The sequence below is a fragment of the Equus caballus genome, chromosome 18 (genome assembly GCF_041296265.1).
Source record: "Equus caballus isolate H_3958 breed thoroughbred chromosome 18, TB-T2T, whole genome shotgun sequence".
NCBI classification, from domain to species: Eukaryota; Metazoa; Chordata; class Mammalia; order Perissodactyla; family Equidae; genus Equus; species Equus caballus.
This window is the reverse complement of record NC_091701.1, coordinates 82,082,797-82,107,882: the sequence shown is the minus strand read 5'-3', so window position 1 is coordinate 82,107,882 and position 25,086 is coordinate 82,082,797. Positions and strand designations below refer to the sequence as shown.

General features: G+C 51.7%; 2 long non-coding RNA genes across 2 annotated transcripts in view; one reads left to right on the top strand and one right to left on the bottom strand.

Moving 5' to 3' along the window:
- LOC138918825 (uncharacterized) overlaps positions 1–20,363 on the top strand; it is a 140,440-nt gene extending 120,077 nt beyond the window's left edge. The window contains exons 4-6 of the long non-coding RNA XR_011428631.1: positions 10,205–10,271; positions 11,306–11,518; positions 12,600–20,363. This is a non-coding gene — a long non-coding RNA (uncharacterized lncRNA). The remainder of the gene's footprint in view (positions 1–10,204; positions 10,272–11,305; positions 11,519–12,599) is intronic.
- LOC138918826 (uncharacterized) lies at positions 2,900–12,336 on the bottom strand. Its single transcript, XR_011428632.1, has 3 exons — positions 12,030–12,336; positions 7,909–11,560; positions 2,900–5,092 (listed from the first exon to the last, which is right to left on the bottom strand). It is a non-coding gene; the product is annotated as an uncharacterized lncRNA (long non-coding RNA).
- Positions 20,364–25,086: the final 4,723 nt, after the last annotated feature.

Here is a 25,086-nt window from a genome sequence, read left to right as displayed (position 1 = left end):
ACTGTGCTAGGTGTTTAGAGAAAATTTCTGATACAAGGCTGTTCAAGGATAAGGATATCGATGTGTACTTAAGTGAATTCTTTATTTTCTTTTGAATGAACTATCCAGAGTTATGCAAATAATTAGCAGTTGGGGGGACCCTGTGTCGACAGTGGGCCATCTGGCAGTGTGAAGTCATGGCAGGTTGCCTCTCTCGGCTGCCACCACCCTGGGGCCTGGGGCTTTCTTGTGGCTCTGGCCTTGGGACCTCCCCCTTCGCTGGAGTTCGCTGCCTTGTACTCTGTTGCTATGGCAACAACCCACTTTCATTCTGGACTTCCTGCTTGGGGGAGGGAACCCGTGACTACAGTGGCATGAACGACGAGGGTTGTTTCAAAAATAAGTTGACAAGGTTAATCACAAACCTGTTAGACCAGGTCCCCAAATTCTGATTTCATGGTCGGAGAGTTTGCGGGTGTTTCTGGCAGCACTGGGTGTGAGATTTGGTGTGTCCTTTGTTTAAATATCTGTCCACGTGCCTGTTGTGATTCTGCTTTTAATGCAAAAAATATTTTTGTTCTCCAAGTGTATGGAAAACCTGTTTTCAGTCAATCCAGTGTGTCAAAGAAGAGAGCAAGATTTCTAGAGGGAAGGCTGCGTGGTCTTGCAAGGTGTGGAAGGTGGGGATGAACCAAGCTTCCGGCACCTGTCCAGCACTGTGACAGATCTGTTCAAATCTGTTATAAGACAATGTGGAAACGGTAAGGCATCATTGAAGTACATTTTTGGAATAGAGTCAGCTTAAAAAAAGAAGAAATTGCAAGCAGACTTGCTTTTTAAACACCTGTACATATTCAGGTGAGCAGGGGCACGTATGTATTGCCGAGCCTGCTTCATCGTTCGGCGGCCGCAGAAGCTGAGAGAGTTTCAGGGCGCTCTGAGCAAGGGGTCTGGTCTGGCTCGGTGAGCCCAGCTTCCTATAGCTCAGCCTCTCCTCCCTTTTCCCCCAGAGAACTTGAAATTCTCTCTCATTCTAGTCTGAGCTTGCTCCTGGCCTAGGTGGAGTCCTTTTCTCCCTTGACTCAGGCAGCTTCTCTTTTCTGGTTTCCAACACAGATGGAGGCCCCTGGTCTATTGAGGAGGCGGGCTCTGCCGAGGCTGGCACGGAGCGCCGTGGTTCTCTGGTCTTTCCTCCTCCTGATGGCTGCGTTCCCCTTCCATCAGATATGCCCTGCAGCTTGGAGGACCAGGAAAGACTCTCGTGCATTCACTTGCAGTTGGCTATCCCCATCACTCAGAGACACACAATGTGCACGAGTGTTATTACTCCAGGGGCATCGTACTCTCAGGCACAGGCCAGGGCAGGGCAGGGGTTTGACTGGCAGGCTTATCTGTGACAGACTTGATCGGTGGACAGTTTTTCCTGCAGAAACAAAGGTGATGCTCTGCTTACCAGGTGTCCTCCTCGGTGGCTGCTGTAGTTCTTTGTGACTCAATACACAGCCACAGCCAACCAGATTGCACGGCACCTAGTGGATGGATCCAGTTGGATTTTGTCCTTTGGGATTCTGGACTAAGAAATCCCGGTGAGACAGTGAACGATGGGTGGTCGGAGTCCTGTGATGCGCCATGGCCCGGGTTGAAGGCGTAAGGGAGCAGAAACGAGGAGTGAGTAGAAGGTGTTGAGTGGAGAGAGGCAACAGAGAGCACTCAGGAAGAAGAAGCTGGTTAGCGGCCAAAGAGAACACAGCAGACACACGAGAGGAGGAACAGAAACGTCGAGAGAGACAGAGAGAGGTGGAGGGAGAGAGAGAGAGAAGGAAAGGGGGAGAAAGGCAGGAGGAAGGAGAAGACGGCGCATCCCCAGTCTGCCCAGTTCCATTCGGGTCCCCGAGGAGCCACACAGACTAGTCTGTAGGGGCACATTCCTAGGAGCCAGCCCATCTTGGTTCAAATCCTGGTTCCTCACTTACCAGCTTTGTAATTTCGGGCAACACACCTAATCTCTCTACCTTAGTTTCCTCGTCCATAAGACGGGCGTTAAGTACAGCACCTCCCCTGGAGGGGCACTGTGAGGAACGAAGGAGTCAGCACGTGGGGAGCACTTCTCAGGGTGCTGGCACAATATGAAGTGGGACCTATTTTTATTACCAAAGTTCTTGATTTCAACTGAACGTCTCTCCCTACCTCACATGGATCCTGACAACAGCCAGTGTCCTGCATCTGAGTTGAACACATTTGTGGATATCTGCTCCTTATGATCAAAGACAGCTTAACTCGAACACCTTATGGGTACGTTCCACATTTTTTAACACAAAAAATGCCATATTTTCTTTTGAATTTTGTAAATTTAGTATCAAAAGAGAAACAGTGTTGCCGTTTCTCGTGGGAACAGAAATAGGCAGAGAGAGAGGAGGCCTTCGAAGTGTGTGTGCACGGTCCACACAAGTTGTTTCTAACTGGACAAACGGTGGAGGCCCTGCGCCCTCCCTTTGGGGCCACCACGTGGCCACCATGCTCTCCTTCAGTCTTCTTACTCCTTCTGTGCACAACAAACGCTCAGCTTTGCTTCCCTCCACCGTTTTGGCTCTCGTGTTCCCCACAGCTTGCAGCCTTCTCTCCTCTACCTCCTGACAAAAGTGGGCTCCCTGTGGCATTAAGCCACACCCAATAGCACTCTCCCTGTGTGATTTTGTCCCGAGTGTTTTTGCTAGTGCTGGCAGCAAAGTTCCATTTTCATACACTGAGAACAAGCCCATGGAGGTGTCCCACAGTGCTAACACTGTCTCAGAACCTACTTTGTCTTTTGCACACGGGGAAGGGAGACCCCAGCGTGAGAGTGCTGAGGCCTGTGGCTGCCCTTCTGGCCTACTGGCCATGTTGGTTTCTTAAGACTGCCTAGCAAAGTACCACACACTGGGGAGCTTCACCCAAGTTTATTGTGTCAAGTTCTGGAGACTAGAAGTCTGGTTCAAGATGTGGGTTCCTTCTTCGGCCTGTGAGGGCTTGAAGGAGAACCCGTGCCGGGCCTTTCTCCCGGCTTCCGTGCCTGCTGGAATCTGTGGCCTTCCTTGGCTTCTGCTCCATCTCCTGATCTCTGTCTTCATTTTCACATGGCGTCTCCCTGTGTGTGTGTGTCTGTGTCCTCTTCTTATAAGGCCACCAGTAATACTGGATTAGAACCCACCTTAAAGGTCTAGTTTTAACTCGATTGCCTCTGTGAAGATCCCATATCCAAATTAGGTCACGTTCTGAGGAACTGAGGGTTAAGACTCCAACATACCTTATTTTGTTGACACAATTCACCCCGTACGCTGATACACTTGAGAAGTGAACACTGACTTGGCTCTTGGGGTCGACAGGTTGGTGATTGGCCTTAATGCTGGTTTGCTGTTAATGGGGTGTTTGTGAAGCAAGCCTGGTGGCTATAAAAACTGTGACTCAGACCCTTGCACTTGACGCCCTCTTTGCTCTTGCAGCTTCACCCTCTCCTGGTGTTTCTGCTCGGGTGCCTCCTCCTCAGAACCCTCCACTGGGCCTCCGAGTGCTGGCTTGTCCTGCGACCTGCACCTTGACTCCTTTTCCCCTCCATCCACACCCGGTCTTTTGGGAATCTCACCCAGTTCTGTGGCTCTAAGTACCCTCATTAGCCTAAAACACATCTCTGTATCCTCAGCCCTGACCCTCCCCTGACATCCCCCTTGTGCGCCCAGGCCTATGCTGCCACCTGCTCGTATCCACGTGTATGTTTAATAGGCATCTCCAACTTGCAGTGTCCAGAACTGAAATCTGGATTTTCTCCCATAAGCGTGCTCCTTCCCTGGTGTTTTCTCAGTAAATGGCGCCTCCGTGGCTCACGTCAAATCCTGGGAATCCTCCTTGATCTCTGGCTCTTCCTCACCTCCCTCCTCAGTTCAATCCAGCTGCAGGTCCTGCTGACTCGTTCTCTAAGATCTCGTGGCACCTGTGCGCCTCTGACCGTCCCATGGCTCCCACGGCGGTCCGGGCCACCAGCATCCGTCGCCCACATGGCCACGTTAGCCTCCTGTGTGGTCTTCCTCCCTCTACTCTTGTTGCCCCAAAACTACCCTTCCTGGCGGTGGGCAGGCACGTAGGCCAGTTCTCGTTCCTGCCTTTGCTTTAAATTCTCCACAGGCTCCTCGTTGCACTGAGGAGAAAATACAAGCTCTTCACTCCAACCAAAGAGGCCCCGAGTGCTCAGGGCTCTGCCCACCGCTGTCCTGTGCCTTGTGTGAAGCCGTGCAAGTCCACTCGTGCCAGGAGCAGGGCTCTCCCCAGCTCTGCCTTCTTTCTAGAAAGCTCTTCTTTCAGGTGTTCAGTGGGCTTAACTCCTTGTCATTTAGGTCTCAGCTCAAGTGTACTTCCCAGAGAGACCTGCCTTCCGCTCAGCATAAAGCAGACCCCCCTCCTTTCTTTCCTACCGTTGGCATCCCGGTTCATTCACACTGAGCACCCACCACCGACCGCTGTCTCTTCATTCGTTTGCCATCTGTCTCTCTCACAAGACCAGAAGCCGTGTAAGACCAGGTGCACTGTCCTGCTCGTTCAGTCTGGGGCCTCAGGGCCTGAAGCCCTGCCTTGCACAACTTAAGCAGTGTGTGTTTGTTGAATGAATGAAAGAAGAGTTCCCAAGCAAGAAAAGTGGACGGAGGCTCCAGCAAGAAAAGTGGACGGAGGCTCCAGTCAGAGTGTGCATGCTGTGTCAGGCAGGGAGCATCCTTCAGCACAGGATTCACTCTGATCCCCATAAAATCCTTGAAGTTAGCTGTTGTCCCATTTGACAGATGAGGAAACTGAGGCTTTGACAGACTAAACAAGGGGATCAACACAGTAGTGCATGAATTGCGGGGCTGACATTTTGGGTGGTTTCCACAGACTTCTACTGTGACGCGAGCTGGAGGTATAATAGTCACCTTACTTCCAACATTGTGGAAACCAGAGTGTAAGCAAGTTGTTGAAAAGTCTTAGGAACGTTGTTTGGTTCTGGCTCAACCAGAGAAGACAGTCTTTTGACCTAATCTTGCTACAGCAGGAAAAGTTAATTGAAGGATTAGAGATTTCTACAGCAGAGGCCATGCTCATGGCAGATGATCTGAAATAGAAGAAATTTCGAATTTTAATGAAAGAAGGAAAGTTATCAAAAGGAAAAAAAGCAGTGGAACATTTTATTCTTCTGGTTTCGGATTCATGACCAAGAGGTGCATCGTCACTCATGAATGGGGGTGGGAACAGAGGGGACGTGAATGGTTTTCTGAGATGTTCTGTGCCTTGTATAGCACTGCTGGGCATAGCGCCATGCAGGGTCCTCAAGGATGTTTGTTGAATGAATGAATGAATGAATGAGGAGAATTAAAGTATGCAGGTCTATGTAGATACTCTTTCCCTCCTCCACGTGCCCTTTACTGTGTGCAGAGGTGGGGACAAGAGACTTCATGTGGCTGGGTGGCTGGACACCAGTCCAGAGACTTCACCAGGGCACAGGCAAGCCCCAGCACTCAAGTGTGTGACCATCCGCTGCTCCCTGCTGCCCTCCCCACCCTCTCCCTGCACATCTGTCCTTTCCTGACCGCAGGGGAGCGAGGACTGGCTGGGTTACCCTGAAAAGATGGCTGACTCTCTCCTATTGCACTCTGGTGACCCAGCGCCTGCCTTTTCTTGGTTGTAGTTATGTTTTGGGAGAGCATGATTTAATCCATGATGTATTGCATTCCTGGTGATAACGAGCTATAAAAAAATGGGTGCTATTGTAATTTATTTCAATAAATTTCAAATTACTATATAGAAATACTAGGAATAATCTCATGAATAAAAGAAATAAAAAAGGAATTTATGAGATCTTTACATTCCCTAAGGAAATTATTCAAGTACCAGAAGAAGAAACTAAATTTAGATAAAGGAAAATCGAGGAGTTTAAGGAAGAGCTGTTGATTTCCAAGATCTGAAATTACCTCCTGGAATGCCATGCAAAGTGGGAAGGGTGCAGCTGACAGAGAACCAGTATCTGAACCAATACACCCATTTTCAGATAAGATTCTCCAGGTCAAAACAAACCAGTGACTCAATTTACGAAAGACATAAAAGATAATAGGAAAAGATCCCTGATCATCCAGCAGAAAGCTCAGGGGATATTCCACCTCTCGATTAGATGTGGAGGTGCCAGGACAGATGACCCAAAGACACACTTTAATGGAGAGTTGTGCTAATGTTGGAGTCACAGACCAGCTTCCCCAGGCAACACGCAGTGCGGTGGAGATTTGCACGCAGGTGATTTGCGGGAGTGAGGGAAGCAGGATGGGGCAGAGGAGAAACCCATCCGTGATGGACAGAGGCCTCAGGCCTGGAGCTCTGGAGCTCAGATGGCCCTTCAGAGATGTCCCAGGTGGAGGCCAGGGGGTGGGGCCCTTGCATCCCTCTATTGACCAATTAATTAGATGGGGCTGCTGCCAGGGAGGGGCACGTTCTAGAGCACTTCCTGGGGAGAGACCCAGCTGTGAGCCACCCACAGCTAATATTTTGGCTGCTGGGGGATTGGTGGCTCAGTCCTGAAGGTGGAGAGGTCTCCCAGAGCACGGCAGTCCCTGATCTACTGGAACCAGCACTGGAGGTTAGAAAAGAAAGAAGATGGTGCAATGTGTGTGAGCATGTGTATGTATGCATGCGTGTGAGAGTGTGCATGTATGTGTGTATATGTATGTGCATGTGTGCATGTGTGTGAGTGTATATGTATGTGAGTATGTGTGTGAGTGTGTATATGCATGCATGTGTGTATATGTGTGTGCATGTGTGTATAAGTGTATGTATGCATGTGGTGTGAGTGGGTATGTGTGTGAGGGTGTTATGTATGCATATGTGTGAATGTGTATGTGTATGTATGTGTGTGAGTGTGTGTATGTATGCATATGTGTGAGTGTGTATGTGTGTGTGTATGTGTGTGTGAGTGTGTGTGTATATGTACGTGTGTGTGTAGTCAATGAAATGCCCAGAGACCAGCAAAAGACAAACACATCGCCTACCCTGGGAACTGTAGATGTGACTGCTGACCCTGGAAATGTGGACACAGGAATGCAAAATATTGAACAATCAATTTGCAAACACCTGGAGGATCACAGGCTTCTAGATGGTAGCCAGCAGTTTCGCGAAGAGGAGGTATTGTCAGAACAATTTACTTTCCTTTTAAGACAGAGGGGCCTTCATCGGAAGCATTTGTTCAGCGTCTGCGCGCCAGGGAGCCCGTTGGAGGTGGGGACGCGTATTCAGCGTCAGGCTTGATCTCAGCCTCACGCTCGATCTGCGCCTTGACTTCAGCTAGAGTCTGGTTCTGCTCCTGTGATCCTTTCCTTTCACAGGTCAAGCAAACGTGAGCTCCACACGGCAGGAGGGGGTAGCGCAAGACTGGAGCTAAGCTCAGAATAATCACTAAAGCCTTTTGAAGTTGGGAAAAAGTGATTGAATGTGAAATTATTTTAAAGGTGGAAAAGGGTAACCTTTAGCTCAGGTCAAATGAGGTGAACTTTCCGTGCTCTGCACCCTCACGCCTGGCTGTCCCGGCACACGGAACTGCAGTGGGATCAGCAGGTGCGCTGGCCCAGGCCGTCTGGAACGGCCACCGAACGCCCTCCTTTGAGAGGGGCTCCAGGTGAGCTGCTGGAAGTGCACACTCAGATACTGAGTCGCACGCAAGCATCCAGGTCAGACGCACAGGCTAAAAGTAATGCCCTTTTAGGGTCAAAGAGTCACATGGACGTTCCCAGATATCGGTGCCGGGTATTATAACCTTGACTTTTAGACACAGACAACATTTCAGGTCAAGCTGACACAAACTCATCCTAGCATCCAGGCATTCAGACCTTGCACACGTGTGGGCCGAACACAAAGCAGCTGAAAAATTCCACAGCGATAAATACTCACACAGTCTTCAAGGCAAGGTCCTGGGAGATGAGACCCTTAAGCATAGTTAAGGGGATGTCCCAGCTCTGCAGGTGGGCAGGACACCAGGAAAGCCCTGCCAGCCAATCAGAAGTCCACATCAGAGAAGTCAGCAGCTGTACTGGGGACCTGGCCTCAGCAAGACAGAACCCCAACCCCGAGAAACCTCAGTTTGGGGGACATTGAAAAGATGCCTCATATCGGTACACAGGGGGATAAGGTGGTGGCAGCCTGGGTCCCAGGAGAAGCCACATGCAGCGCCAACGGCGGGAGTTCAGATGGGGACTCTAACATCCCTTCTCGTCCTCGGTGTTTGAACTTCTCTGTGGCTGGGCGCTGTGCTGGGCACTGGGACACAGTGCAGGCAAGACGGACGCCATCTTTGTCCCTGTGGAGCAGACAGTTTCCAGAGAATCCCTGCTGACTACCCTGATGGGTCATTGGAATTCTGGGCCCCTGGATTGTGGTGGAGTTTGGGGAATGACTGAACCTATGAGGGCAGGCGTGTGTAGGACGGGTGCCGGCAGTTGGTAGCGAGTCAGTCCAGCACCCAGGGACAGGAGCCGGAAGAGAACTTCACAATCCAGCTGATGTCCTGGGATGTGTTGTCGGCCTGAAGAGGGCAAAAGGCATTCGAATGTTTGCCAAATTCACCAGCTGCAGGAAGGTCCCTGTCCTCCATAGCAGTCAGGAGCACCCGACACAGTTGCCCACGTCCTCTTCTTGCCTGTTCTGCCCTCCTGGTTTCAGTGTCACCGTATGGGCCTCCTCCTTTGTGCCTGCCTTAACTGGTTATTCCTTCTCAGGCTCCTTGCTGGCTCCTTCTAGGCTGCTCAACCCGTAAATGTAGGTGTGCCCAGGTCTCTGTCCTGGGCTCCCATCTCTGCTAATCACTGTCCTTGGGTGGCCACATTCTGTCCAACGCTTACGTCATCTTCATGCCAGTGACCCCCAAACTACTCCTCCAGTGCTGACCCCTCCCCAGGCCCCCAGGCCCATGTGGCAAGCAATAGGATATATTGGAGAATATGAGGAAGCCATTTGGTATAAACCTAATTCAGCCTGACCTTGTCTTTCCAAAAGGGCCTGACCGTGGCTGTTGAGCATGCATTGTGTATCTGCTTTAGATATTCCCTATGGCAAGAACAAAGGCCCTTGAGATAAAGGTGCAACTTCCCTCCCCCTCCCAACATTGGCATCTCCTTAAGGATTAAGCATCTTTCCTTAGGCTAGGAACTGATTGCTGCGCTCACCTGTGACCGCCCAGCTCCAGACAACAGACTTGCCTCCTGCTGTGTCCATCAAGCGCTGTGCTGACAGGGCAATCTTGTGACCATTGTGGGAGGGACATTTCAATCATATGTGAAACACCCTGTTTGGGGGTATATAATCACTCTGTGGACCCCACTTCTTCGGTACCCTTTCTTCCTTTGGGAAGAAAGGCCCTGGGCCATGGTCCTCAGATTTCAGCTCAGAATAAACTGACCCAAATTTTCATTTATAGATTGGTTATGGATTATTTTCGTCGACACCTTCCACGCCCTTGCCTCTCCCTGTCCTAACAGACATCGCAGACTCCCACTGCCCTGCCCTCAGGCCTGCCCCTCCTCTTGTCTCTTCCATTTTGGTCCATCCACTTACTGAACAAATGTCTCGGCGTCACCCTAGATTCCTCTGTATCTCCCACAGCCAGGTCATCCCAAGTCCTGTCATGTCTTCCCCTAAGACATAGTCCTCTTCACCTCCATTGCTATAACCTTGGTCCGGCTACGTCACTGCAGGGCCTTCTTAGCTGATGCCCTTCTTCCGCATGTGCCCTTAATAACCTCTCTATGCCCGTCAGCCAGGGGGAGTCATCTAAGCATTAATCAGATTATGTTATTCTCTGTTGTTTTAAAAAATGATGATAGCTTGCTTAGTGCATTTAGCATATAATCTAAGTTCTCCTGGTTTAACAGCCCTCCACGCTCTCTCCTTCCCCTCCTCTCCTTCCCCAGGGGCTCCAGACCCCGTCTTCTTTCTGTCTGAGACGCCCACATCCCAGCCTTGGGGCTCTCGCACTGCTCTTCCCTCCGTCCTCACATGGCTCCTCTACGCGACGTCCAGACCTTGGTCTGCATGTCTCTTCCACGAAGCTTCCATGGCCATCAGCCTAAAGGGACCCCAGGGGTACTCTCTATCATAGGCCATTTTAAATGGTCTGGATATTGCTTACTGCTAGCTGGTATTTTTCTTATTTATTTACTGATTTATTTCTTTGTGGTTTGTCTTCACCCAGTGGAATGCAAACGCCGAGAGAGTGGGGACAGTGCATCCTCTGAGCCTGAAACAAGGCCTGTTATAAGGTAGGCATTCAACCAATATCTGAGGGGTGAATGAGCCTGTGAATGCCGGAGGGCAGTGTGACACTGCCTGTCAGGTGTGCACCCGCGCCCTTAAGTGAGGGAGTCTATCAGTTGGCTGTTGCTGTGTAAGGAGTCACTCCAACACTTAGTGACTTAAAACAACAAGCACTTCTTATTGCTCACAAGTCTACGGGTCAGCTGGGCAGTTCTGCTGACTTGGGCCAGCTCTGGTTGATCTTGGTTTGGCTCACTCATGCATCTGTGTTCAGCTGGCAGGTTGGCCGAAGGCCACTTGGTCTAGGACGGCCTCCCTCCGAAGTCCGACAGCTGTTTTGCTGTCAGCAAGGGTGACGGGGGATTGGGCCACGTCTCTTCCGTCTAAGTGTGCAGCTTGGTCAGTTGGTAATCACAGCGTCCGAGAGGAAGAGCGGAAGAGCTCGAAGCCTCCTGAGCCTGAGGCTTAGAACTGGCAGCCATCACTCACATCGTATTCTCTCACCAGAGTGAGTCACAAGCCCAACCCAGATTTAAAGGGCAGGGCGGGGAAATTAACTCCACTTATTGATGGGAGGAGATGCAAAGTCATGTTGCAAAGGTGTGTCTGCAGGGAAAGTGAAGGCCTGGGGGCAGTTTGCAATCCCGCTACGAAAGGGGGATTGCTCATTGCCACAGTCCCTTTCCAGGCGAGGGCATAAAGAGCGTGTGCAAGGCCTAGAAGTGCCTTTCCCTCAGTCCACAGCCCTCGAGTTGGTCGTAAGATCCAGCACATCCTTGGACACACAGCTGCGGTGACTGGGGAGTGGCAGGAATGGACCCCTGGGAACACTGCTGTCCACAGAGCTGAGCAGACTTGTCTGTGGCCAGAGGGAGCCGCAGGACCCCCAGTGCCTCCTGACCCCCGCATGCCCCCAAGCACTCCCCGACTCCACCTCGCATGCCGGGCTGAGCCCAAAGGCAGCAGCATCAGCTCCCAACCTGCGGGCATCTGGTGAAAACCATGTTAAATCGAAGGGCTCTTTTTTTTTTTGGAACAGAATTAAAATGATTCAGAATGAAGAGCTTGCGCTGCGGGTGTCTTAGAGAACTCCTTAAAAAGTGAGGAATGCTGGGCGCCGGGCCTCGTGCGTGCCTGGGAGCAGCGCAGCGCTTCTGCATCCCGAGAAATTCAAGGCTACAGCGAAAGGAGAAAGTGTTCGTTCCAACAGAGAAGCTCTTCTACTTTTCAAAAGATGCACAGGTCGTCCTGGGTATGTAAAGTCATTCACGACATCCAGATGATGGGGAACTTTCTGTGGAAACACAGAATTCAGAGGCTACCGCGGGGGTTAACAGCCTGTCCCGGGGCCTCACGGAGTGGGATGGAGCGCCCTACCCGGCCCGGGTCCTGCCCCACTGCCGTCCCGGCCAAGTCCTTCCTCCACACTTGGCTGCAGACAGTGGCCTGTGGCTGCAGTGTATCTACTTCCGGCAGCCGAGAGTGGACGGAGCCATTTGGCCTCACAAACGCTTAGGTCAGTAAAGTGTCCTTTGGAGTCATTTGAACTGAGTGTTTCTTTTCTCCAACCATTTCCCTCAGCAGCCGCCCTCCACAGCATAAAATATCCAAATTCCTTCCAAATTTCATCTATTAGAAAAATACTCTGAGGCCCCAGCTATACGAGGACTCACTGGGAGCCCCATTCCTGTCCCTACCCCGAGCAGCTCGGGTCCAAAACAGATGGCAGTGACTCAGCACTGTGGCGCTCTGTGCCTACTCACTCGTGCGGTTGGCCAGCCTCGGGGCCGCCTGCAATCCGGCATAGAAAGAAAGATCCGACGACTCCATTCCACCATGTTTGAAACTTTCCCTGCTTCCCACGGACGCGTTCCTGAGGGCACCAGTCATGGACGCAGAGCTCGGCGGGGTCCGCGTCGGGTCCCACCAGGCGGAGGGTCCTGTGGGGGAAGCAGCAGAGACTGGGCGTCCTCGGGCCTCCACTCGGGATTCCTGGCTCTCCACCCCCAGCAGTGGGACGTGCCCGACTTCGCCACAGAAGGAAACAGATTGTGAGCTGGGAGGGCCAGAGAGGAAACCGGACGCGTGTCTGGGATGATCAGAAACAGGAAAAGGTCACGTGGTCAGGGCCCCTCGTTTTCCCCTCTGGCAGGAGGTGCGTAGAGCGCAGCAGAGACAACCTGTGTCTGTGTCAGACGACAAGGCTCAGGGTGGATGCACGTGGAGGGTGAAGGCTCCTGGTGTCCTTGCTAGAGCAAGGAGGGGCTTTCACGAGGAGGGCCAGGGGCCAGTGTGGACAGGGGATTACAACTGCTTCCTATTTCTCTGCACAGGGAGAGCCTACTTCCCTGCCACGATGGAGGCTCAGGGGCTGATCACTGGACAGAAGGACACCGGCCCTGGAGATCGGGAGTCTCCTGACACCACTGAAAAGGGACAAGAGTATTTGGTACTCTGGAGTAACTAAAAGATGCCCCGGCTTCCCGGCAGGGGAGCAAGAATAAGGTCTCATTTTGTTGGGTGCCTGCGTCTCCACCAGCTCCATCAAAGCTTGCCGGCTTTCCCTTCATGCCCTGCACCCTTTCACCAAAGCAGGTGCCCGCATCCCCAAGGGGTATCACACCCGGCCCCCACAGCCCAGTGCTCGGGCCTCCGGGGCTCCGAGCTGAGCCACCACTCTCCCTGGCTCCAGGGCCCAGCTGGCCGCTGCCCCAGCACCACCGCCCCTCAGTTGCACAGGCCTTCACAGCCGGCCAGGTTTTGGCCAAAAGAAGAGGAGCCCCTCTCCCGCTGCATCACGTCCAGCCGGGGTCCCACAGCACAGTGCCTGAGCCCCGGGGACCACAGGCTTTACCTAGACAGCCCTTCATTTCACACTTTGTACCCTTTCTCTCTCTGCACAGACGGCAGCTGAGGTGGAGAGGTCAAATATCTGCTACCAGCTTGAGTCAGAACCAGGGTTTCCCTGAGATTTGGGGGACTGTTGCTAAGTTGGGTTCACATTCCAGGTCTGTCCCTCACAGCGTGGCCTTGTCAGGGGCCCTCCCTCCCTCCCGGAAGACACATTTGGGGTGTCTCCCTTCTCCCTTTCCTCCTCCTCTGTCAGTGTGTCCCTGTGAGTGAACCCCAATGGTACGCAGAAATCCTGTATTTCCTAAAGGCCCCTCAGCCCTCTGGGGAAATCAGTTGAAGGAAATGACAGCAGGCACGGGGTTTGCCTAGTGTCACCTGCAGCCACATCCAGACCTCGCTCCAGGCCAGCGGAAATGGTGGTAAGTCTGCTGTTTCTGTTTGCTGGTGTGTAAGTGGCTTCCCGGTGTCCAGTCACTGCAGCACAGGGCCACCAGGGCAGGCTCAGGCAGGATGCCGGCCACACGGCATGTCCTGCGGGAGGCAACACAGGGCTGGGAAGAGGAGGGGCGGCTGAGGGCGAGCACTGGCGAGATCTCACCCAGACAGGAGTCTAAGAGCACGGCCTGAAAAGGTTGCAGATCCAGGGGTCCAGGAATGGCGCCGAGATCAGAGCACACCGGAGTGTACTGTGATCAAGTGAATGGTGTTTGAGGGTGAATGTCCCAGACGCCTACAGTTGTTCATGACATACCTGCCCGGGCCAGATTGTGTTCACCCTGCCGATGGGCCAGGCTGGCGTACGGGACCAGGCAGCGTGAGGTGCCCCAGACAGGCGCTAGCCAGTCATTAGCCCTCCCAGTGCTTACAGGACTATTTATACACATAAAGAGACTCAATGGCTGTAATTTAACATCCCAACTAAAGCACGCTGCCTGGATTGGGAATCGAGAGTTTTCCATGGAGATTGGTTCTTTTGAATCTCGGCAGCACACACAGAGGACCCCTCCCTCCTGTTGGTGGAGGTAGATGGCAATCTGGGCGCTTTCTTGTTGAAGTAAAGACAATAGTTTCTCAGTTTTCTCAAATCTCATTCTCCTTCCCACAGGGAGAGTTCCTTGATTTCTGCTTGTCTCTGTCTGTTGTTGTCCACTGAGGCCTCTAATACCTCATTAATGTCACCCTCAGCTCCCGTCCTGTCCCTTCCCGTGTTGTGTGTGACGATGTGGTTGCTTAGAGGAACTGTGATGGTGGCAGCTCCTGTACTTATGGGCTGAGGTTGACGTGGGCGGCCTGCAGATCATGAGCTGAAGGTCGTTATCTCTATTTCTAGCTCCACAGCTGAGCGGCAGCATCACAGCCAACCAGCTGATCAACTGTCCGCTTAGCCATTGGACTGGCACCTCCTGTGTCAGTCCATGCGGACTTGGCCTTGCGGACCCTTAGACACATAGCTCGTGTGCCCGCTGGAGATCCAGAAGGCACACCCGTGATGCAGTCAGCAATCCCGTAAGTGCTCACAGCTCAGCAACTCTGAACAGAGGAGGAGAGGGGACGAGAGTGTCCCAGCAGTTCTGCCTCTCCCTGCAGGCAGGGTGAATGGAAGACGGCATCGCACGTGTCCAGGGCCATGCTGGGGACCAGTGGCACCGATGTGGCTCCTCAGGGGCCCTGGGCGCCAGCGCTGGGATTAGGAAGGGCGCTCACATGGCTTTGAGAGTGAGTACCTCCCAGATGGAGTGCTCTTGGTGTCTCCGTTCTCTGCCTGGTCCCAGCACCTGTTGTCCCATTATTCCGACACACAAGATCTCTGTTCCATCTCCAGCTCTATCTTCTCTCTTTCTTTTTTACTAGTATTATTTTACTCCCTCCTGGCCATTTCTCCGTTCTTTCCCTTTTGTTCTTTTCCTTTCCCTTGTTGCCCGTCTGTCTCTAACTCCATTTGGTGCCGCTCAGTGATGGGTGCAGGTGATGCTAGATCCTAATGCAGGCGATGCTAGATCCTAATGCAGGCTGGTGTCCAGAGGTCAAGGGGTGGGTGCGAGCAATGACAGTGACCTGCTTTGGCATTGGTGGTTTTAACACTGTGATAACAGTAATACTGATATGTAGCAGAGCCCATACGTCTGGATCTGGCTTCTAAGAAGCCCAAGTTCTTTTTACGTAAGAACTTTTGTGAAGAGGAGTAAGATGACTGAAGTTATGTGGAAAAATTAACTTCAATGAAGGAGGTTGATAAGTTTGACATTCTTGGCCAGTTAACGGTTCCAAACATCTTCCCTTTGGGACAAAAGTGCCTCTTTTTTCTCCGTCCTGGTCTCTACTGACCGTTCTCCACTTTATCTCCAGCACGTAGAACAGGGCTGGGGACACACAAATTTGTGAAATAAATGAATGGAGAGTTTTAGGAGTTAAGAGATGTATGAAAATGAGGAAGAGGCTGAGGCACAAATAATCTCAGAATGAGGCAAAATTATTAACAAATCGGCGGTGAAGTTCCGAATGGAAGCTATGAGGGGCTGGCCCGGTGGCACAGTGAGTGAGTTTGTGCATCCTGCTTCCGAGGCCCAGGGTTTGCCGGTTCAGATCCCAGTCGTGGACCTATACACACTGCTTGTCAAGCCATGCTGTGGCAGGTGTCCCACATACAAAGTAGAGAAAGATGGGCATGGATGTTAGCTCAGGGCCAATCTTCCTCAAAGAAAAAAGAAAGGATGCTATGATATTCTCAACATCCTCGACCTCTGAAGTCATAATTGGCACATAAACTTGGTCTCATCGTGGACCCACGGTTGGCCTCAGTCCCTTTGTAAAATGAATGAGAAACAATTTAGAAGATCTTTCTGCTTAAATCTGCCATTTCCTTCCCAGTGTGAGGTTTGGGTGGTCCCGTTGGAAATGGCTCCATTAGGCTTTGATTTTGAGTCGGTTGCTTTTCTTCCCACTTCTGTCTCCACCTGGTGCCTGGATGGCCCTTGGCCCCGGCCTCAGGGAACAGGCAGTGTGGGCATCAGTCAGACAAAGCCTTGCCGGGAGCTTTGGGAGCAGCAGTGAATTTCTCATCCACGTTCTCACAGTTGAAGCCTGTGTTTTCTCAGTTTTGTTCTGTATTACTATTGGCTCCAAACATTTAATATGTGGATCGTCCCTTTGGCGACTGTTTCCCGCTTTCACAGGCATAGTGACTTATGAAAGAAGGAAAATCGGCTGAGCAGCTATAGATTAAGTGGCCTGAGAGTGAGAGTCTGCGCGTCTCATCCCCACCCCGCTTTCCGCTGGCCCTGTGGGCACAGAATTTGCCTGGTACCGTCCAGGTGCTCAGGAGATGACCACGCTCTCCTTTTCTTCCAGAAGGAGGAAGCTGTCTTCAGGTGCTGAGGTCTGATTTCCTACAAGGAGCTGAGGGTTACCTTGGAACCATCTGGGAGATCTTCACCTGCGTTTTCTGCTTAATGTTATTCAACATTTTTCCTTTTCCACCCGCTCACTTTCTTCCCCTCCCTCTTGGCAGTTACACGGACTGAGTTTTCTGAGCTGGAAGTGGTGATAGGGTAGTGGCAGCAAAGACACAGAGAGGGGTATGTGACGTGGAATAAAACATAACCTATCTTGAGGCCTCTGATCCAATTGCCGCGGGAGTAACGGCAGCAGCAGGCAATTGCTGGAGGTAATCTGGGCGGATCTTCATCTGTCAGAACGGGGGCTGCAAACTGGCAGGCTGGGAGTCAAATTTAGTCACAAACACAATAGGTACCCCAGCAAAATGCTTGAAAGTGATTTTTCTAGGTGGAGCCTGGGAGAGGTTCTCACCACTCCCCATCGTCTCGTCCTGGACATGGAACACACGATCCGTACTCTGATGTCAGTTGAAACTCCTTCATGAAGGTTCTCCCACCAAAAGAAGGCCCGTGCCATCTCATCCTGGGCCCCCTTGTTCTTCATCTTGGCATGGCCCAGAGCAGCTGAGGCCATTGTCATAAGTCTGATGACCACGTCTGCAGACATAAGTAAAAGATTAGCATCCTGACTGACTAGTAGAAATTGGCTGACTCCATGTTTCAGAGCCTCTCCTTCTACTTTCCCTACCATGTTAGATATGTGACAAACCAAACTCTCTCTGTGTCAGGCGTCATCGCCGTGCTCTGCTGGAACCCTCCGGGCGCTCAGTGTGCAAAGGAGATAAGCCAGGGACGTGACGCTCATTAACGTTCGCTCCTCAGTGTCCTTGTATTCTTAGCTCCTTTTTTCTTGCCCATTTCCTTGGCCTTTTATCGTAAATTCCCTGTGTTGTTTCTACACTACTCCTGGCATGATGGCCCACTGCATTCGTTCCTTTATTAGCTCAACTTTGTAAGGAAAATGATGCCTGAGTACCATTCAGTGGTTCTTCTCTGCCAGCTTTTGGACACTCAACTTACTGCCCCATCACATTTCAATACCTTTACCCATCATCCTTTTGCCCTTTCCAAGTAGCTCTTCTCTTTTCTGGCCCCTAGTTCATCACTGTACAGAGTTCAGTGGCTAGTCTGGTGTCAGAGATTTGCCCTCCCCAGCGTGGCACCACCTCCTCTTAACTCCTGCCTGAGAATGTGGAACCCAGCGCTGGGAAGGCTCAGGAAGGGCACTAGATTCTCTCTGAAGGACATCACAGAGCAGTTTCCACAGTGGCTGGGTGGGAGCTTGGGTTTCAAGACCACTTTAGTGTACTTCAGCTTTTTTTTTTTAATTTTAACGCAATAAGTTTATGGGGAGTGCTCTCGGGATCAACACTGTTGAGGGACTAGATAAAACAGGATTGAGCAGAGTGAGACGCTGAATGGCAACGCAGTCACAGCATTTTCCTACCGCTTTTTACAGGGCCACCCTGGAGCTGGAATGGATTTTCAGAGATACCTCGAATCAGGGCACAAGGGCTGAGTCTTTATACGCCACGTGGACCAGTATTACTAATTGATGTAGGATGGCCCCACAAGGGAGGCATCACCTGGTCATATTCCAGCCTTTAGATTCTGAAAACATGTTAAAGGGTGTGTTTGGCCATTTGTAGTACAAATGGGTTTGCATACAGGCGCAAAGGGGCAAACCCAAAGCCCTCAGGGTCTGATGCCCCAAGAAGGTTTCTTATGATTATTGCCTTGAAGACGTTGTCTGTGGATGACACTAGTACCCGCACTTCCTAGTAACAGGGCATTTGTCTCAGCCAGAAGTGAGGGGACCAAGGGAAACACAGCATGCCGGCAGGTAAGACGGAACCCCAGAGAGGATGCCAGGGCTGGCGGTGGGGTGTGGAGGAGACCGCACCCGCAATGCCCTCTCGGGATGGAACCTACTCCATTTGTAGTTTTCTGCCCTGGGCCTGAAGTGAGCCTCGTTTGATCTCTGGCTTCTGCTGAGGGTCTGCGTCTCCTCTCAGCTCACCATGCGTATCTCTCAAGCTGTTTGCTTGCTCGGGGGCCTTGCTGCTGGTTTTAACCTTTTATCTTTCTTTGTGATGGTTGTTTTGAGTTTACAACTAATCAAATATTCCATGGGCACCCTGGGGTTTGACCGGTCAGTGAGGAGCCAGACACAATTGAAAGCCGATTTCCCACTTTCTAGACTCACAGAGGGATTTGAAGGATGGGGGGAGCTCCTCACACATGGAGTGTGAACTGTGAGCAAGAGCAACTTGAAACCCAGGCAGCCTTCAGCTCGGGGATTCTGTTAATCAGCCGGGTTCGGGCACAGTGATCGATGAGCAGGTGGAAGCAACCAGGAGGGCGTTGCTGATGCCACGAGGGTGGGGCAGGCAGCAGGAGCCAGCCAAGCAGGGGTGAAGCAAGGAAGGAGAGGTTATTGTAGCCCTTCCCTCCTTACAGTGGCGACTTTTTGGCTGATCAAAGTACTTTGCGTGGTTCCTGGAGGGAAGTGTCGTTTGTATCACACACTAGATCGTCAGCTCGCGTTACTGAGCCCGGGCTGTTCAAATGCCATTGATTCTCCCCCAGGCCTCCCAGGGGAGGCTGTAGGCAGAAATTTCAAGGAGCCTTTGCCAATTATTTCCTTTCTATCTCCATATTGATGGCTGACCCACAGTGATTGTGGGAGTCAGGTGCTATGAACATAGTTTCCTTTATTTCACTCATGCTTGTTAAGACAGATAGGGTTTTTGTTAAGATTCTTTTTCTTTGGCCTCTGCAGCTGCCATTTGTGTTTTTGACCTGAGAATGATGTGACAGACCAGAGAGAGGGTGACCGAGGTTTCTTTGCATTTATTTGAGCCTTTTTCACTCTGATTACTGGGGTTAGCTAGGATGTATAACATACACATATTCCAAGGCCTCAGTGGTGAAAGCAGGTGTAGGACTCTGAGCTTCATTGTTTAAAAAGTGTATAATTTAGGGTCCTTTTATTGCAAGGTACAGATATTAACCTGGAAACTCACAAGGGAAAAATGCAATTAAGTGAAGGATATGTAGTAGTCATTTAGTAAAAGCCAAAGCTGAAGACCAAGTATAGGAGAGTGCTGGAACCCGAGAACTTAAGTAGCAGGAAGTAATGGACAGTCTCTTCAGGGAAGTACTAGTGTTTTCTCTTCAATTTATGTCCCTGTTCTGTTCAGGATTAAAATTCCCTTGAAAATCTGGTGGACCCAGCTTGGGCCCTATACCCAGCTCTTGGCTGGGTGAGGGTGAGAAGCCTTAACTGATAGTCCTTCTAAAACTGTCCACAGCAAGGGAAGAGAGCAAAGTGCAGCAGCAGCAGAGTGACGAGGTCGGGACAGGCTAAATCAGCAGCTGCTCATCACAGCTGAAAGGGCCCGGGCTCCCTAGAAAGAGATGTCTAGCGCCCCAGTCTTACACTGGTTCTTGTCATTATTACAAAGTGGCAGGGGAGCCTGCTATGGACTGAATGTTTGTGGCCCCCCCCCATTCTTATGTTGAAGCCCTAAGCCCAACACGATGGTTTTTGGAGGTGAGGCCTTTGGGAGGTAATTAGGGTTAGATGAGGCCATGTGGGTGGGACCTCACAAGGGGATGAATGCCCTTATAAAACAAAGATTGGAAATGAGATCTTTCTCTCCCCCTACGTGTACACATCGACGAAAGGCCACGTGAGGACATAAGGAGAAGATGGCCATCTGAAACCGGGAAGAGAGGTCTCAATGACTCCGAATCCACCAGCACCGTGATCTTGGACTTCCCAGCCTCCTTGGAAGGGTCCCTGGACTCTCCCAGAACTGTGAGAAGTAAATGTTTGTTGTTTAAGCCTCTCAGTCTGTGGCATTTCATTAGAGCAGCCTTAACCGACTGTGACAGAGCCTCTCTCTCCTTTCCCCAAAGCAGCCAGATGGACTCCATGTTGCCTCCTTTGGAAGGAAGACGAACCCCAGTTATCCTTCTGCACAGCAAACTGATCACTGAGAACAATCAGGTTTGCAGATTCCACCCCGGCTGAGAGGAGAGCCTACGTGGGGTACAGGGTTGGCAAAGACTCTAGCTTCCCAGGCTTTGAAGATTTTTCTTGAGTGGCTAGAAACACCAGAGGAGAAGGTGATGCCTCTCCCACACCCCTGTTTCTCAGCCCCTCTGATAAAATCACTCCCTTCAGCTGCAGACAGGCTCTATCAAGTCTTAGCAGGCCTCGTGTGTATTATTTATTTGATTAAAAAAATTGTGTCATTTGGTTTTAAGGAGCCTCTGGGAATGAGCATAATTAAGCATAGATTAAAATGTCTGAAAGACTGAAAACCACCATAATGATACAGTGAAATGAACACAAGAAGCTTAAAAACATTCTCACATTGTCATTCCACCAAAGCATCCCAATTTACAATGAAACCCTAAAAACTGAGGCTCACTGGGGATGATCAGACTGGGATTTCAGCTGTGGAACACAGGCAGCGACACCAACAATTGGGGAGGAGGAATTTGGAAAAGGGCTCCTCCGTGCCATCAACTGAGGCATAAAGTGCTTCAGTCAGATTCGAAGGAAGAAGACTGGAAGAGGAGGTAAAAAAGAAAGAGGAGGAGGAGGAAGAAGATAAGGAGGAGAAGAAGGAAGAAAAGAAGGGGCGGAGGAGGAAGACGGGGAGGAGGACCCCCTGAGACACTGTAACAAACACGGCAGGAGAGCGCACACCAATGTCTGGACTCTTGCTGTGAGCCAGGCTACGTTCTGGGTGAGCGAGTAAGACAAACTGTTGAGTGTGGAGGTATTTTAAAGAAGCGATTGAGATACTTATGTAGAGTAAGACATTCTGTGAAGGAAACGCACCGTGTACGGGACAGAGAGTTACAGGGTGGCCCTCAGCTTGGGTGGTCGGGTGACTTCTCTCTGTCATGGTGACTTTGAGGTGGGTGAAGAGATGAAAGCAGCCTTGTGAAGATGGCTGGGAGAGGCTCCCCCGCAGATGGAGTAGCGATGGTGAAGGCTGGGAAGTGGGGCAGGATGACGGCTGGTTATCTTTCCTGGAGCTCTGGGGAGAGAAGCAGGGACGTGCGAGCCAGGGGGTCGGCGAGCGCTCTTCTAGACGGCTGCTGAGGCCCCCCCATCAGTCAGGTGCTTTTGGCTGCAAGTAACAGAAAACCTATGTAATGGCTGGTTGACAACGTAAGTTAAGGAGTTTTTATCAAAAGGTAAATCTGAAAGTCAGCAGTTCCATGGCTGGCGCAGCAGGTCAGTGACGAGGCCAAGTTCCGGTGCTTTTCTTTCCACGTTTTTATCCTTAGTGTGTCAGCGGCGAATTCCCTCATGGTTGCAAGAGAGATGCAACCGCTCCCAGCTGCGTGCTCACATAGCTGCAGATGAGGAGGAAGGAGGGTGCAACCCAAACATTTTCTTTGTGGATGGCTCTCCTTCTAACTGAGAGGAAACTTGGCCGGAATCCACCAGCAGATTCCCTCTCACCACCCTCGAACAGGACAGACAGGATGGCCACCCGGTCTAGGAGAGACGGCGGGACTGGAGGGCGTCACTCAGTGTGGCCCTCGTGGGCCCGGCACAGCGGCTGTCCAGGAGGTGGCATTTGGGACACGCTTGCCCAGATGTTCTTACAAGAAGAAACTCAAGGGATCACTGAAGTAGGGAGGATGTTGCTTCAGGCTCGTGTGGAGGAAGGGGGCCAGAGTGGTCTTGGTCCGGGTTTGGGGGAGCAGGAGGCGAGGGCTGCCAGAGCACCGGAGAGGACACACAGGCTGAGCGTCCTTAGTGCTTGAGATGGAGATGGGGAGAGAGAGCGTGCGGGGAGGAGGTGCACGTGGCCGCAGGCTCTGGGCAGATGCGCGGGTGCACATCCCAGCCGACCCAGTGGCCGGGCGCGACCCTGGACCTCCTCATCTATGACATGGCAGGTGACAGTACCTGTCTCGTAGGTCTCAGGACAAATGAGCACTTGGCGTGTGTGGCGCACACAGAAGAGTGCTGCCACACAGCCGGGCGAGGCTGGAGGAGGGCTAAGAGCTGGTCGCTCTGCACCGCTCACCTCTTCTGTGTCGGGTTAGCCTACGTTTATTTGCAGATCTGACATCAGCTCCACGGGTCACAAAGGGTCTCCATGTGCGCCGCTCACTGGCTCCTCGTCACCCTGTCACCCTGTGGCCATGAGCCCGAGAAACCCGTGGTGGTGCCAGACCCACGGACGGTCCCTGGGCTGGCTGGGCAGCAGCAGCAGCCTCTTTGATGCTCCTGCGGTCAGGGGTGTCCCGGCGCTGCCTCGGTCGCTTCTCACTTCTCACGGTTCCTGGGGGGTCGGGGTGGGGGGTGAGGAGAGAGATGGGAACGGACGAGAGCGGCCTTTTGGTTTCTTTCCTTACCTACAGGAGCGTTTACTCCTGCTGCAATCTGGGCTTCTGGGGGAGAGCTGAACTCTGTTTTACGAGAGGATTTTTTTTTCTTTCTCTTTTTTTCTTTTCCCATCAACACTTGTCAGGGATTCAAGGCAAAGAGGCTGGCAAAGGCCTGGGCTTCTGCACCAGCTCAGGCAAAGGATGGGTCTAAACAGGGAACAGAGCGAGGCTTTGTTCCAACACTGCCGAGTGGGAAAGTAGGTCAGGAAGAAAACGCAGGTTTGACAGAACTGGGGATTGAACTTGTCACCTCGGAGCCCATTGGCGTAGAAAGTGAACAGCCAGCAAGGGACCGGGAGTCACTGAAGTCGGCCTCCCGGGCAGGGCAGACCCACGCTGTGAAAGCCGCCTGCGCCTGTCCCTGCCTCCTTCCAGGCCCAGCGCCGCCGACCCCTCCCCCACTGGCAGCCCGGACCCTGGGAAAGCAAAGCCGGGGAGGAGTGGAGGCGGCGGGAGCAGCTGAGACTCTCTCTGGAGAGAATGCCAGGCGGCAGCTTCCCAGCCACCAGCTGCATTTGCAGGACTGGGAATTGAGACAAACCCTCTTAGAGACGAGGCTCTAATTACAACCAACGCCACCTTCTAGGAAACTCCTTGGGTGAACGGCTACCAGCAGAGAAAAGCTTTCTCCTCACCACCCTCCTGGTTAGTGCTGTGGCCAGCGGTTCCAGCTGTAGCCTGGGAAGAGAAAAACACCTCTCTCAACGCTCCCCAACCCTGGTAATTCTCCCACTTTCCCCCAGAGTCAAGCACTGAGTTATTTCGGATGAAGGGTGCTTTCTCCCCGACTCTTAGGATGTTTCGTTTTGGAAGTGTTCCAGATTTCTTGCTCTGGACACTGTCGTTGTCTAACGTACCCCTCGGACATTTCAATCGCAGTAAGAGCGACCTCAGACCTGTCGTTTCAGACCTGCCTGTCGCACCACCGGATGCTCCTTCGTCGAGTTCTTCCGGCGTGTGCCTGGATCTGAAAGAAGCTTGCAGCTGAAGACCTCACACTGCATGCCTCCCACTCACTCCTGGACTTTCTTCCGTAATTAATGACTTTTTCCCCCTCTGTGAAGGGGGATAGCACTGGGAATAACACGACTTATTTATAATGGAAACACTCCTGGACTGGATCCACAGACTCGGGTTCCACTCCCACCAGCTGTTCATCTTGTGACTTTAGGCGATTTACCAAATTCCTCGCCTTTGGATTCCTCAGCTGTAAAGTGGGGATAACGTCATTAGAGCAGAGCTGTAGTGTTCCAGCCACACGTCCCTGAGGTTCACCCGTGGAAGCACCTTTCCCAGCCATGGCGCCTGGAGGGGGCTTCATCCCGTGTCTGCTTCCTTCCTCCCTCATCGTCAATGAAACAGAAAGACTTTCTGGAGGAAGAGTTCAGCGTTAGATATACATAAGACTGGTCAAAAAAGAAAATGGAGCAGGCAATAGGCTGTCTTGACATCCAGCCTTGCAGCATCCAGTACAGGAGCCATTAGCCACACGTGGCTGTTTAAATTCAAATCAGCTGAAGTTAACGCACTTCCTCAGTCATGCCAGTCACGACTCCAGCACTCAGGGGCCACATGTGGCTAGTGGCTATCATGTGGACAATGCAGATACAGAACATTTCCATCAATACAGAAAGTTCTACTGGACAACGTTGAGAGAATTTTTGTAGAAATTACTTGACCATAGTGACAAGAACAAGTTTCTTAAGGCAAAACTGAGATTTTCTTTAGCTTTGGAGTGTACTATTTTCTTTCATGATGTTGCCTTTAAGACACACAGTACTTATTTTAAACCACAACCAAGAAACACACTCTACATAGGCGTGCTCACATCTTCCTTTCCGCTTGCCCTGAACCTGTGCACGTGTTTCCCTGAGCAGGAACACAATGCGTCCCATCGGGCTCGTGAGGGAGAAAGGCCCGCAGTGCAACTCAGGTGTGAACCAGCTCCCGGGACCTGTGTGGCTCTGTGCCTGGGATGCGAGGAGGAGCTCACACCACTGTCTGTGATGTCCTGTGAGATGGGAGAGGAGGCTACCCTTAAGCAGGTAGGGGCGCTTGCTTCTGCCTGCCTTCCAAGAGCCGAGTTAGAAAGATGATTTTCATTTTTTTGATGGAGTGAAGGAGGTTGACGTTACTGCTGGTG